We start from the raw sequence: 13,515 nt of genomic DNA on the forward strand, positions 1-13,515 counted from the left end.
TCTCTATTCAACATCACATCCTTCTGACAATTGCAACTTAAATTATTGATATGTTAGATAAGTTTGTATGCACCCTAAAATTGTCGCTTAGGCTATGGGCCCCTATTCTTCAATTTGTCAAATGATGGAATCAATTTATCAATTTCCTGAATCAATGCCTTACAATATTTTCAATTCAAATCAATTGTCTTGATCAAATTGTAATTAATTCAATTATTTCAATATTTGCCAAGGTCTGATCTTTTCATCAATAGTCTTATTTAATTAAAAGAAAACATCCCTTTGAATTTAATAAAATAATCTTAATTAATTAAAAGAAAATCTCTCTTTTTATTAAATAATTTTATCTAATTTAATTAAAATAAAATCTCTCTTTTAATTAAATTATCTTATTTAATTAAAAGGAAATCCATCTTTTAATTAAATAAATAAATCCCCACTAAAAGCTCTCATTTTGATGAAAAAAGGAAATAAATAAAATAAAATAAGTAAAGATTCCTTTTTTGCACATATTTCTAAGTGGTGGTGTTTTTCCTCTCACTTGCCTTTTTAGGGATTTATTGCGCATTGCTCTTGAGGATGCATTCCTCTCCACACTTTCCTTTATAAGGAGCCCTCTCCTCATTTTCATAGATCAAAATTTTATTGTTATGTTGTAGGTTTCAAGAGAAATTTTGTAAGAGAGCTTGAGCACATGAGGTTGGACATTGAAACTTCTCTTTTCTTGTCTTCTTTTCTAATGCATCCATGTAAATCCATTTAGATTACTCTTGCAATTGCATGTTAAATTAGATTTATATTTCCTTTCATAGAATAATCTTTCATTTGCATTTCTTGTCATATATTATTTTTCTTTCATGTGTTGTTACCATATAGAATAGTTTCCATTTTCATTTACATGCATATTTGATGATCATGGAGACTAGCAGTCTTGATTTTCCTCTTTGAATCTCTTGTTTTAAGGTGTACTTGCATGGGCACAAAATAGGTTTAAATTGAGGGCCTCCATTATAAACCCTTGCACTCCATGAATAGAGAGCTATGAATTGCCATTTGAGACCTCATTCTTGAGCAATCTTGGATATAATGATTCATAGAAGTGTGTCAACATTTTAGCACACATTTTTGGTGCTCACCATGGGAGAGAAGCTACCTAATCCTATCAATGTCTTCCACCTAAAGAAGTTCTATCCATGATGCTCATTCTATCTAGGGGAATCCTTTGTACATACTTATTGATCTTGAAAAATTTAAAAATAAATGATATATTGTCAAAAATTGTAAAAATCAGAAAATGTCCTAAAAAATAATCATCTTAGTGAAAACCTAGCAATAGGCGCTTTGATATATCTCCAAAAAAGTAATATATTCCAAAAAAAATTAAAGCAAATAAATAAATTGCAATAAAATCCAAGTGGTGAAAACTTGGAAATAGGCACTACTTAAGGCCTTTGCACCCTTGTTTCTTAGCATGTTTCCTTAACACTTAGCCTTTCTCCATCATGCCTTGTCCTTGTTGCCTTGGTTTAGTATTAGTCTTTGTCTTTGTCTAGTGGGCATAACTATGTTAGCTTTGGTCTCTTAGATGCATTAGTCTTTAGGACACCTTATAAATGGTGTTTTTCTTAACACTGCCCCAATTGTATTTTTCAATACAACCCCTAACATCAAGTGTTTTTCAACACTTATCGGGTTGGTCTTACCCAATTTTGTCATGTAATCTTACCTAATTGCAAGAATTTGATCCTTATTCTTAGAACTTAGTATTAGTTAACACACTTAAATTTTTAAACACAACACTTAATGTTTGAGCTATGTCATGATCTTTTCTTTTTGTGCTGACTGTTATTGATTTTAATTGAGTATCTTTGTCTAATAACTCTCTTTAGTATGTGTAGCTAGAGGAGTTGGGACATGGAGCATGTTTTTATTTTCTTTCTGCTTGTGGGTGTGATCTTAAAACTCTAGAGTGTCTCTTGTTGTCCCCTTGAAACACTTAGGAAATTTGAGGCATCATCCTTGAATGCTTTTGTACAGCCATTCTTATGGTCGTCTTGACATCTATGCCTTGATGCAAGTGTTGTTTTGCTACATTAAATTGTATATGCTAACATCAAATTCATCTTGACCTTTATGTCTTTTATGCTTATGTTGAAATCTTTCCATAGTCTAATCCAATATAAATCACATTCATATCTTCATAGTTGCGCTTGTGACTAGTGATGATTGTGTGATTTTTTGATGTCTGTTAATAATGGCCCAATGATGAAAATAAGTTCCTTAACATTCTCTAATGAATGATGAACAAAAAATTTTATGTTACACTTACCCTATTGCAAGTACACATTTGCATTTTCATGTAGGTTGCATTGTTAGACTTCATGTTAATTTGCATTTTTAGGATGCATTATGAGTTTGAGAGGGTTTTTTCCTTCATCTTTATTATGGACTTTTAATCAACTGTGGTCATGTTTTGATCTTCATTTCGTTATCTTCTTTCATGATCTCAATAGAAATTTTCTATCTTAAATAGTTGATTGATTTTGGGGCATTCTCTTTCTTAAGGAAAAATCTCTTTGTTCTCTTCATTTCTTTCCACCTCTTCCAAACTTCTATCTTCCATTCTCTTTCACCCCACTTTTTCTTCTAATTCAACCTTTGGGGATAATATTTCATGCTTGATTATATACCTTGGTTCTGTGATCCTTATATCTTTCATCTTACATCAAAAATCTTATATTTAGTTTGATTTGATCAAATTTATCAATTTTTTGTTACTCCTCTATCTCATTTTGATTTTGATCATGATGGGGTAGTACCTATCAAACTTCAATCCTTGATTTGGCTTTATCAATCCTTTTAGTTGCTTCGCTTGAGGAAAGCTTGCTTGATATTCTTATCTTGGACATGTCAATTACCTATTTATAGGAGTGTTGACCCTATCTTTTTCAATTAGCTTATCTTTGTCTTGATGTGTTCTCATCCATCAATCATACATCTCGGTTGTTTTGTGATCCCAAACTGATCTCACACTTCAACTACATTCTTTGATTGCATGTATTCCCATAAAGATCATACATTAGTCGAAGAGGGGCAAATGTATGCACCCTAAGATGGTTGCCTAGACTATGTGCCCCCATTCTTCAATTTATCAAATGATGGAATCAATTTATCTATTTCCTAAATCAATACCTTACAATATTTTCAATTCAAATCAATTTTCTTGATCAAATCATAATTAATTCAATTATTTCAATATTTCCTAAGGTTTTATCATTTCATCAATAATCTTATTTAATTAAAGAAAAAATCCCTTTTAAATAAATTAAATAATCTTATTTAATTAAAAGAAAATCTCTCTTTTAATTAAATAATTTTACCTTATTTAAAGAAAATATCTTTTTTAATTAAATAATTTTATCTTACTAAATTAAAATCTCTCTTTTAATTAAATAATTTTATGTTATCTAATTAAAATCTCTCTTTTAATTAAATTATCTTATCTTATTTAATTAAAAGAAAATCTCTCTTTTAATTAAATAAATAAAACCCTAAAGCTCTCTTCTTTATGAAAAAGGAAATAAATCAAATAAAAATAAATAAAGATTCCTTTTTTGCACATATTTCTAAGTGGTGGAATTTTTCCTCTCACTTGCCTTTTTAGGGATTTATCCCACATTGTTCTGGAGTGTGCATTCCTCTCCATACTTTCCTTTATAAGGAGCCCTCTCCTTCTCATTATTATAGATCAAAATTTTATTTTTATGTTGTAGGTTTGGGGAGTCATTTTGGAGGAGAGATTGAGCACTTGAGCTTGGACATTGCAACTTCTCTTTTCTTGTCTTCTTCTCTCATACATCCATAGAAATCTATTTAGATTAGATTTATATTTCCTTTCGTAAAATAATCTTTCATTTTCATTTCCTTTCATAGATTAGTTTTCTTCCATGCGTTGTTATCATATAGAAGAGCTTCAATTTTCATTTGTACGCAAATTTGATGATCATGGAGACTAACACTCTTATTTTGCCTCTTTGAATCTCTTGTTTTATGGTGTACTTGCATGGTCACACACTAGGTCTAAACTAAGGGCCTCCATTACAAACCCTTGCACTCCATGAATAGTGATCTATGAGTTACCATTTGAGACCCCATTATTGAGCAATCTTGGATATAATGATTCATAGAAGTGTGTCAACATTTTAGCACACAAAGTTTACATCAATGACAATATTAAAAATTATCTAACTATTCTATATATACTTTATAGCCATATGTTGACCTTGTTCTCCATCAACATCAACAATCTCTTCCTTTCATCTCTTAAGATCAGTTGTGGCAAAAAATCTCTCCCTTTGGTATTGATGGAGACACCATATGAGATATACCATCAAATACCAATTTTCATCAGCAATACATCTAATGAAAATACTTTAACTGCTACAATACTCTCTCTCTCTGATCTCCCTTTGATTATGCTTCTTCACTCTTTATTTTCATCATAATTCTCTTAAATCATTAGTCTCTTCCTCATATAGTACTTCTATCCCTTTTCTTCACTAAGTCTCTCTCCCTATTTCTATATACTCTATTCAGTTTTCATCTCCCACATATGATAATTATTAACAACTTGTCAACATTCTTTGATAGTAGTATATTTTACCCATACATAACTCTCTCTCATAGCTATATATTTCATTTTTAGTATCATCTATCCCTTTAACAATGATGCCAAAGGTAACTAAAAACTTATTTTCCATGTAGTTGTACATTGTATCTTGCATGTACTTATAGTTTTGTATGTTATCACATCTTTTACCTTCTTCATAGATTTAGGACTACCTAAAGAGTGAGCTCCTACATCAAATTATAAGTAGATATTATAATAAACCATGAATGGATACAATAACCATCTTCTTGTAGTGAACATTGGATAGGGGAAGTTAAAGGACCCCTAATTTACCCCTTACATATTCAAATTCATTCTTAGGTAATGGATTAGTGAATATATCTATTATCTACTGATTTGAATTCACATAATCTAGCCTTGTTTCTCTTGAACTTTATGTTAGAAAGTAAAGTCCACCAAGATAACTAAGAGGAGGGGTAAATCACTTATATGCTTTAAAAAAATCTCAATTTCTTTATTAATTCTAAAACATGTAAATGGTAGATGCACCAACCATAGAAAGATAACCATGCACAATAACACCAAATATGTTAACCAGGGAAACCCTTAATTAGAGGTAAAACCCCAGTGGAGATGTGATGAACGATTCTCCCCTTAATACCATAAACACATAATAGAAATAAAGAAATAAAAACAATATGTGAGAATGAAACATGGGCTTCTTATTATCGCTACAAATGCAGAATTATAGAATTTAGAATTACAATATGATAATTCATATGGGCACCTCATTATAGCAATCTAAAAGAAAAAACTATGAACTGTCACCCAGAGCTATCCTAGACAATGTACGAGCATTACTAAAATAGTCAATTTTATGCCACTTAGGAAGGTTCTAGACAAACAAACTTAATACCTAGGGCTAACAGACTCTAACAATACCTATAGAGTCAACCAAACATACTTTTAAGATTTATTTTGGAAGTTTTGGTCTATCCAAATTTGGAAGACCATAAATTTTTAATTGTTGCTCTAATTGGCTATTATAACCACTTCCTAGAATCCTTAACTTGTGATCTACAATATCAGATGTGTGCAAGTGCCCATCTGTTGAGTTTTGGGCCTCATCTAGGAAAGTTTAATCCTTTAATTGTGAGCCTAAATTTTAAAATTCCACATCATAAATCCATGTTAAATCCATGAATACTCATCATATGGAAATGAGCCTCAACTGGTAGGATGATATATCCAAAATGAACATCCACCTATGAAATTAGGACATTTTGAGCTCATATGACTGACTTACTAAGTAACAAGCCTCTAGAAACAATAACTTTGTATTGTGACAACCCTTATTCAAGAAATAAATGGAAATATTTTTGGGTCATGTAGGATTGCTCTTACACCCAGGATGCTCCTACATCAGACACCTAGGGGAACTTGAGAAGTGGCCCCATCATGTCTTAGGTATTAAGATGAAAATCAAAATAGTTAACCTCCTCCCTTGCTAGCCATCATGAAACTTCTATTGGCCTCCCTTTCCATTTGACTAGGTATTCTTCATAAGTTTTTTTCCTTCTACTTGTTCCAACATGACTATCCACTATCTCTTCAATCTCATTTGTAGCTGCTACTAGAATACTCCACTGCGCTTCTGCAACTTTATCCCCATCACCTCCTTCATAATACTTTGTCAAATATAAAATTTTAAATAATTTTGAAATATCTAATTTAGAAGGTAACTCCACTTCATAGGAATTTACAGAATCATGCCTTTTCACTATCTTTCACAAACCAAACTTCTTCATTTTTAGCTTATGATATGTACCCACTAGAAAATGCTCCTTTCTCAAATGAACCATGACTTCATCTCCAATCTGAAATTCCTTATACCTTCTTCTCATATATGCCTTAGATTTATACTATGTATTCATCTTAATAATGTACTTCTTCACCTCCTCATGGATATTCTTCAAATTTTCAACAAGTTCTTCTACTTCATCACTACTTATTTCTCCTTTACCCAATCACCTTGATTTAGAAGCATTTCTAGGACTGCTCCCATATACAGTCTAGAATGTACTAGCACTTCTATTAATATAATTATTATATGAAAATTACACATGGTAAAATTAGATCTCATCCATTTGGTTTATCTCCAACCAAGCATCTCAACAAATTTTCCAAGTTCACCACCTCTATTTGTCCATCAGTCTTTGGATAATGTGATGAATTAAACCTCAAATTTTTCATCAATTTTTGTCACAATGTATGTCATAAATACCAAACAAATTTGGTATCCCAATCTGAAACTATACACTTTGGTAGACCATGTAGTCTCATCACCTCTCTAATAAAAATATTTGCCACATGAACAACATAACTAGTCTTCTTATAGGGAATGAAATGTGTCATATTTGAAAACTTATCAACCACAAAAAAAAAAATCATGCCCTAGCTAAGACCTTGGTAATCTAAGAATGAAGTCCATGCTAATATCCTCCCACAACTTCTCTAGTACATGGAATGGTTGATAACCCTATATTCTGCTTTACTTATTTTGTCATCTAACATACTCTACACAAACTTCTTGATGTAGGAACAGTCTTGGTTGGCCAAAAATCTTTCATGTTGGTGTGGTTTGACCTTGGAGTTGGAGGACTTGTTCAAAGAGTGAAGGGGACTTGATCAATACTGAGCTGGTTTGGTTTCTATGTTAACTAAGTGACTTAGTTAATGAAGATTATTAGTGATGCTTGGGGCACTTAGTAGATATTGGGAGCTTAGTTTGCACTAGGAGCTAGGAAGTAGTGTTTCCCAAGTCAACTTTGTCAATGATGGGGCTCAATTTCTTCTAAAGTACTTAGCACATACTTATTCTTAGTTAGTGAAGGAACTCATTTATGTCTAGTGGAATGTTGACACTTGACATGGTCTTCTTTGACACTTGGTTTGGTCTTTATTTCTATCATGCCCAAGTTGTTAGTGAGTCAAATTTTGACATTTAATTTATGTATGGGTATTTAATTTGTGTTGCAACCAACTTGTGGGTTATGCAAAAATTTAATGTAGGGGTTAATTTTAATTTGTAATGGGCTAGGCTAACTTTTGGCTTTGTTGGGTATAAGTAAGGAGTCTTGTGGAGTCTTTAGGAATTCATTCATTTTGGAAGGGAGTGAGCCCTTTTAGAAGAGTCATCCATCTCAAAGAAGAGAATGAAGTGTAGGAGTGAATTTTGAGAAGGGCTAGTAGTTGAGGCTTGGGAAGAAAGGAGATTACTTGGTGGGCTTGTGAGCATAAGTTGAGATTTTCCTTGGAGGTTTCTACAAGAGTGTGGATCTGGACTAACTGGGATTAGTGTGGAATCTTGAGGGATCTTGCAAAACTATTTTGTAATTTCTTTTTGTATATGGCCCTAACCCAAAAGGCCTTACAATTGGGCATGTTGCATATAATTTTTTTTTATATGAATTAAGTGTCAAGAATTAGGTATGAGATCTTCTATTTGTGTATCTATGTTCTTGTGTTTTTTATGTTTGGTTATTTGTAGGGATTCATATTACCTCTTGTATGGGTTCCCTCATATTCTCAAAATAGTGGGTAGTATCTGAGCTTAGTTGTTCCTGAGTGTGTAGATTGAGAATAAAAATTGAGGCAGTTTGCACTAGGACTTGGGTGAAGGTTGGAAGAGAAGGTTGATATCATGGAGCTAATTGATCTTCTAGATTTGCGGATTTATTTCTTTGGTTTTGCAAAGGATCTTGGAAGATGCCTCCAAGAATATTGGATGCTAGGGAAATTGATGATCTCTTCAATGATGTGGAAGCTAGGTTCTCAAAGAAGATGGTGTTGATGAAGAGTGTCATGATTACTAAAACTATGAGTGCTTTAGGTGGTGTACATAGGCATACAGGTACTAAATATAGTTATGAAGAGGTTAATAAATAATTTGAAGCTACTAGATCAAGTGGTGAGGAAAAAATTGATCATGTGGAGACACCTATTGGAACTATGCCTAGTCGGATTGCTAGACTTGGATCTCAGTTGAGGTTGAAACATAAGATGAAGATTTCTAATTTCTTAGCTACTTTGAGTTCTAAAGACCCAATTTATTGGATTGGTGAATTGGAAGACTACTTTGAGCTTGAGGATATTGAGGATCCACTTAGATCAAGGTTGGCAAAAACTGAGTTAAAAGGACATGTTGCTCTTTGGTGGAAAGAACCACAAATATACAAAGAGAAGGAAGGTGAAATGAAGATCACTAGATGGAGGTTGATGGTGACTAAGTTGAAGGCTAAGTTCATTTTTTTTATTATGAACTAGATTTGTTTAAAAGTTTACAAAATTTGAAATAGAAAGATATGACTGTGAAAGATTATACTAAGGAGTTCTACAAGTTGACTATTTGGTCTGGGCATAGAGAATTGTCAAAGGAGAAGGTAGCTTGGAACATGAATGGTTTGAGATTAAATATCTAAGATGAGGTTGGTATATTGAATATTGATTTGGTTAAGGATGCTTGTCAGTATGCCATGAAGGCAAAATATAAGTTGAAGAGAAAAAGTTAAAGTAATTCTAGAGGAAAGGAGAAGTAGGATAGCTTAATGAAAGCTAGACCGAATGGTGAAGATGAATCAAAACCTATTGATTAGAAGAGAAGGATAGATAGAGGTGTTCTTAAGGGTACTTGTTACAAATGTGGAGAAGTAGGGCATATATTTTATGAATTTTCTAAGGTTGAGGACTAAAGAACTACTATTGTGAATGAGGTTAAAGATCATGGTAGTCGTCCTAAGAAAGGAGAGAGTTTACTAGCTCTAAAAGTGTTGATTGGTTAGAGGACACTGGAATATTGTCAGAGGACTAGTTTGTTTAGGAGTCATTATAAGTCTATTAGTAAATTCTATAATGTGATTATGGAATGTGGTAGTACTAATAACCTTGTTGCTAAGGAGATGGTTTAGAAATTTGGTTTGGAGAGAATAAGACATCATTATCATTATAGTATTGGTTGGTTGCAAGGTAAGCATGCTTTGGAAGTAAGGGAGAAATTCCTTCTTGACTTCTAGATTGGAAAGTATAAGGATCAAGTGTTGTGTGATATTGTGGACATGAACAGTTATCATGTGTTGCTTGGTAAACCCTAGCAGTATGATTACAAATTTGTGCATGACTGTGTCAGGAATGTGTTTTCAATTATGAAAGGTGGTAGGAAGCATTCCCTAATTCCTTTTCAAAATGAACAACTTAGTAGGAGGAAACTAAGTATTGGTAGTAGAGTTGAGTTGAAGCATTCTAAGAGGGTTAGCGATCAACATGGAAAGTAGACCTATAGCACATCAGGGATGGATGTGAAGAAGTGGAAGAAGATCAAAGGAAAGAATGTATAAGTTGAGGACTTGGAAGATATGTATGTGAAGAACCAGTTTAGGATTTTATGTTTTGAATCCCAAAAGATGTTCTTCTAGCTATTAAGAACATCTTTTCAAACCTAGGGTGTTTGATGCAAGAGAATCCTTGGTTGGCTATCAATCCTACATGTTCATGTGGTTTGATCTTGGAGCTAGAGGACTTGATTAAAGAATGAAGGGGACTTGATCGAAGCTAAGTTGGTTTTGGTTGTTGTGTTAAGAAAGTGACTCGGTTAATAAATAGTTTTAGTTATTCTTGGGGCACTCAACAAATATTGGGAGCTCAATTTGTAATGGGAGATTAGTAATAGTGTTTCCTGAGTCTTCTTAGTCAATGATTGGGCTCAATTTCTTATAAAGGACTCAATACATGCTTGTGCTCATTTAGTAAAGGAACTTAGTTTTGTCTAGTGGAATGCTACCACTCAACATGGTCATATCTAACACTTAGTTTGGTGTGAGTTCTTGTGGGGCCTAAGTTGTTAGTGATCCAACTTTTGGCATTTACATTTTGTATGGCTATTTAATGTATGTTGTAGCCAACTTGCGGGTTATGAAAAAATTTAATCTAAGGATTAATTTTAATTTTTAATGGGCTAGGCTAACTTTTGGCTTAGCTGGGTATAAGTATGGGGTCTTGTGGAGTCTTTAGGCATTCATTCATTTTAGAAGGGAGTGATTCCTTAGAGATGATTCATCTAGCTTGTAGAATAGGATGAAGCGTAGGAGAAAACTTTGAGAAGAGCTAGTAGCTGAGGCTTGGAAAACAAGGAGATTACTTGGTGGGCTTGCAAGAACAAGTTGAGATCCTCCTTGGAGGCTTGTACCAGAGTATGGATCTAGAATAGATGGGATTAGTGTGGAGTTGGATCTTGAGGGATCTTGCAGAACTATTTTGTAATTTCTTTTTGTATTTTTCCCTAAAATGGAAGGCCTTATAGCAGGGCACATTACATATAAATAGTTGTTATATGAATCAAGTGTTGAGAATTGGGTATTAGATCTTTCATTTGGGTACCTTGTTATTGTGTTTTGACTATGTGGTTATTTTTAGGGATCTAGATTACCTCCAATGGGGGTACCCTTGGATTCTTGATGCATTACTTCTTCACATCCTATTGTAACTATGACTAGTAATAATTCTTTGCAACTAAAGAAATGGTCTTATTTCTCTCAAAATGTCCATCCAATCCTACATATGCTTTTTTCTTGATGAGATTCTCTCTCATATAACTTATGGATATGAACAACTAACTTCCTTTGAATATCTTAAAATCTTGGATTATGAAATCCAATCACTTTGTCCTATCAAATGTAATAGGTTTTGTACAAGCCTTCCAAGCTTTACCAAAATCAAGATCCTCTAGATACAAATTATTGACCTCCTTGAATCCAACTAGTTCAATATTCATCTATGTTAGTAAAAGTTGTCTTCTACTAAGAGCATATGCAAGTCTATTAGACTTCCCACTCCCATATTTCAAAAAATATATATAACTTTGTCAAAAGTCAACCCACTTTGAATGCCTTTGGTTTAATTTTCCTTGACTGTTCAAATATTGCAAAGCTTCATGATTAGTATACAAAAAAAAATCCTTAGGAAGAAGATAGTGTGTCAACTTCTTCAATTCCTAAACTATAACATAAAATTTCTAAACATAAATATTATATTTTCTTTTGGCATCATTCAACTTCTCATTGAAATAAGCATTGTTTGGAGTAGGCCATTCAAGGATAGCCTTCACTTTTGTTGGTTCCATTTTTAGACCTTCTACTAAGACTAAAAATTTTAGGTACATCAACTCCTTCATAAAACTACACTTATTTAGATTTATCAACAACTTTTCTTCCCTCAACTTATCAAACACCTTATGAATGTGTATCAAATGCTCCTCTAATGTATTGCTAAAGATCAATATATCACCTAGGTAAAAAATGACAAACTTAGCAAAAAAATCCTTCAGTACCTCATTCATGAGCCTCATGAAAGTTCTTGGTGCATTGGTTCACCCAAAAGGAATGACTAACCACTTTTACACTCCTTCCCTTGTCTTGAAAATACTCTTCCACTCATCTCCTTCTCTAATTTAAATCATATGGTATCCACTCTTCAGATCTATCTTTGTGAAATACACAACTCCACCTATATTTTATTATATCATCCATCCTTTTCAATGTAAATATATACTTGATTGTGATTTTTTTGATAGCCCAAAAATTTGTGCACATATTCCATTCTCCATTCTTCTTGGGTGCTAATATTACTAATACAAAACATGGAATTAGACTATGCCAAATTAACCTCTTCTGCAACAACACATTCACTTATCTATTCAACTTCTTACTTTCTATTGATTTCATTCCATTTTCTACCTTATTTGGAAAACTAGCTCCTAGAATCAAATCCATTGAATGACTAATCTTTCTTATTGGTGGTAATCCATTAGGAACATTATCAAATACAAAATCTAGTTCAAATCCTTCCAAAAAATCTAAAATTTCTATAGATACCTCTTCTACTTCTTCTTTACCATCTTTTTGAATTACCATGACACACATATGCTCATGCCTCATACCCTCTAGGAAATTCTTTCCATCAACAAAACTTATTCTAGCACAACTACACACCTTTTCATCTATATCCTTCAATGAATTCAACTTATGTTTCATTCCATCCTTTATTAGAGTGTAGGTATTTGCATGCCCATCATTTACAACATGTCTGTCAAATAGCCATAACCTACCTAGCAACATATGACATATGTCCACAATTATGATATCATATAACACCTCATCCTGGTAGCCTCCAATCTTGAACTTCACTAAGGATTTCTCACTAACCATGACCTTGTAGTCATCTTGCCTCTTGGAAATACAGTATGAGTGTGGGTGCTTCTTCCTCTACAGCTTTAACTTTCTAACAATATTTTCTGACACAAAATTGTTAGTACTTCCACCATCAATGATTACATCACAATACTTATCTTCACATTAGCACCTGGTGCAAAACAATCTCCTTCTTTGATCAGGTTCATTCTCACCACTGAGCAAGACTCTTCTGTCAACTATGACTTCTCCTCTTTTAGAATCTTTAGAGTATGATGATTTGACATCTTCATCAACATGTACAACTCTATCCTAGCCTTCAATTATTCTATCAATCTTTGTCATTGCAAACATTCAAATGTTCTATGCCCTTATTCTCCACAATGAACATATTTTCCACAAAAACCTCCTCTTATAGTTTCTTTCCCTCTTCCTCTTCCTCTTTGATCTCTATTGTTATGGTCATGAAAATAATTGGAATTATTTCCCCTTTGTTTCTAACTACCACTACTAGCCTCATCTTTGATCTTCTAATCATCATTTTGGCCTCCATAAGACTTTCTGCTAGATCTTCCACTGCGATATCTTCCACTATTATTTTTATCATGTTTCTAGCTCATCTTCTCATCTACTCTTAGGGAAAAT

This window comes from Cupressus sempervirens, chromosome 2, assembly GCF_028749045.1.
Source record: "Cupressus sempervirens isolate cs-2001-9-10 chromosome 2, ASM2874904v1, whole genome shotgun sequence".
Lineage (NCBI taxonomy): Eukaryota > Viridiplantae > Streptophyta > Pinopsida > Cupressales > Cupressaceae > Cupressus > Cupressus sempervirens.